Raw genomic sequence first — 2155 nt, forward strand, 5'->3', positions numbered from 1 at the left:
GAGCGGGCCATAGATGAGGTGTACCATCTGTGGTGTCTGGCGGGGGGGGACCTGGAGAAAGAGCTCACCAACAAGGAGATTATACAGGCCAAACCTCCAATCTGCACATTGCCCAAGTACGTTACACACACACATATACACTGATGACGAAGGCATTTGCTAACTTCAGGTGGTAAACAGACTTGATAAAACATCTCCCTCTACCTTTGTTTTTTTTAGTTTTGTCCTGGAAGACGGGGAATCATTTGGCCAGGGAAGAGACCGGAGTTTCTTGCTTGACGACACAACAGTGACCCTGTCTCTGTGCCAACTCAGAAACGTAAGACGACAAACACAAGTACAGTATTGTGTTAATGTGTGTATTGTGCATAGGGTTGGGTTTGACGTAGGGCTTAGCGATATGGAGAAAATAAAATATCACCATATTTTGACCAAATACCTTTTTACATCGATGTTGCAACGATATCGTAGGGTTTACTATTGGTGCTTTTAAAAACATTTGAACAACAGAGCACTCATTAACCGTTACATTATTATTATTATTTTTTTATTTTGCAGGGACAATGCACACCAATCAACAGTAGAACTGTAAGTCAGCCAGAGTTAGCCAGAGAGGCTAATTTCCATCTGCAGTCCCCGGCCAGATGTTTCAAGGCAGCCTAAAATAACAAAATATCAAATGGCAACGGAATTAAAATTCATAGACAAACGGACAGCAACGTATAGACAAAACCAATACACAGCAAAAGAAAAGAGTACGCCATTAGAGCAGAGCAGACATAACAGGCTGCAGCATGCTTCAGGCAGAACAAACCCTCCTACAGTACAAGCACATATACAGTATAACACTGAAGCACATAACATACACATCAAAAAATAGAAAATAGCAACACTGAACAAGACAAATGCACATATAGGCGAAACAAGCAGGCAGGACAGAGAGCACATCAATGCTTGCACACATGATTGGCAACAAGCCATTCCTTAAGGTTATGCTTGAATGTTTTGTATGTGTTTTGTGGGCGTATGTGTGGTGGCAGAGCATTCCATGAGTGAGCTGCCTTCACAGAGAATGTAGATTTCTATTGATAGGTGCTTGTTTATCCCACTAGCTGACAACTGTTCCATTAACAATACAATACTACGTTTATGTTGTAAGCGGTTCCAAAATGCACCTGTGAACAGAATTTAGCCTTAATTGTGAATCTGTTACGTTTTTCATTTGTCAGAAACTGAAGGATGTATCAGGAGAAGCCTATTACCCTCTACTGGAAGACGAGTAAGCAATCTCCATCCCAAACGTTCCGCTTTGGCCCCTCCACTCCGTCACTATTTTTCACATCACCCCGTCATTTATTTTGGCTCGGCTAATGTCACAAACCCTTTACTTCTCCCTCCTTCAGACAGTCAAGTCTGCCCCAGTCCACCAGCAGCAATGAGCTGTCGGCCACCGTCACGCTCCCACTCATCATCCGAGAGAGAGACACCGAGTACCAACTCATCCGCATCATCCTGTTTGACAGGCTGCTCAAGGTCTGCTCCGTACACACACACACACACACACCTTAACAGCACATACATTCACACATGAGCATGTGTTCCCCAATTAGACAGAGTGCCTCAATATGTCAGTGCTAAGTGCTTGTTTCAACTCAATTATTATTTGTATTATCATTTAAACAGGATACTGTTGAATCAGAGCTTGGTCATTTATACTCGGTTTCATGTTTTGTCTTCAGGCCTATCCTTACAAGAAGAACTTCGTGTGGAAAGAGGCCAGAGTGGATATTCCCCCTCTTGTTCGAGGTCTGGCGTGGGCAGCACTGCTTGGCATTGAGGTACAGGAGAATTGTCGTCCTGTGTTGAGAAAAGCTGCAGTTTTAACATTGTTTTGCGCGGACATTTATCATTTATTTTCTTTGTTTTTACACAGGGAGACATTCAAGCCAAATACGAGAGCATTGACAAGGATACTCCCATACCAACTGACAGACAGGTAACTTATTTAAAAGAAGACAGCCGTAACAAGTTTAAAACTTTTTTGGCTTCATTCTTTTGTTGGGTGTGTTTTTTTTGCATGCCTACAGATTGAGGTGGACATCCCGCGCTGTCACCAGTACGATGAGCTGCTGTCGTCTCCTCAGGGCCACATCAA

The 2155-nt window shown here is 43.1% G+C and overlaps 1 long non-coding RNA gene across 1 annotated transcript; it reads left to right on the forward strand.

Annotated features, from left to right (window-relative positions):
• The first annotated feature begins 6 nt into the window (after positions 1-6).
• On the forward strand, positions 7-2155 carry LOC116380551 (uncharacterized). Its single transcript, XR_004212574.1, has 7 exons — positions 7-116; positions 220-319; positions 1230-1279; positions 1404-1533; positions 1740-1838; positions 1934-1996; positions 2088-2155. It is a non-coding gene; the product is annotated as an uncharacterized LOC116380551 (long non-coding RNA).

This window comes from Anarrhichthys ocellatus, unplaced genomic scaffold (assembly GCF_004355925.1).
Source record: "Anarrhichthys ocellatus isolate YVR2014 unplaced genomic scaffold, GSC_Weel_1.0 scaffold7632, whole genome shotgun sequence".
In the NCBI taxonomy this organism is placed as follows: Eukaryota; Metazoa; Chordata; class Actinopteri; order Perciformes; family Anarhichadidae; genus Anarrhichthys; species Anarrhichthys ocellatus.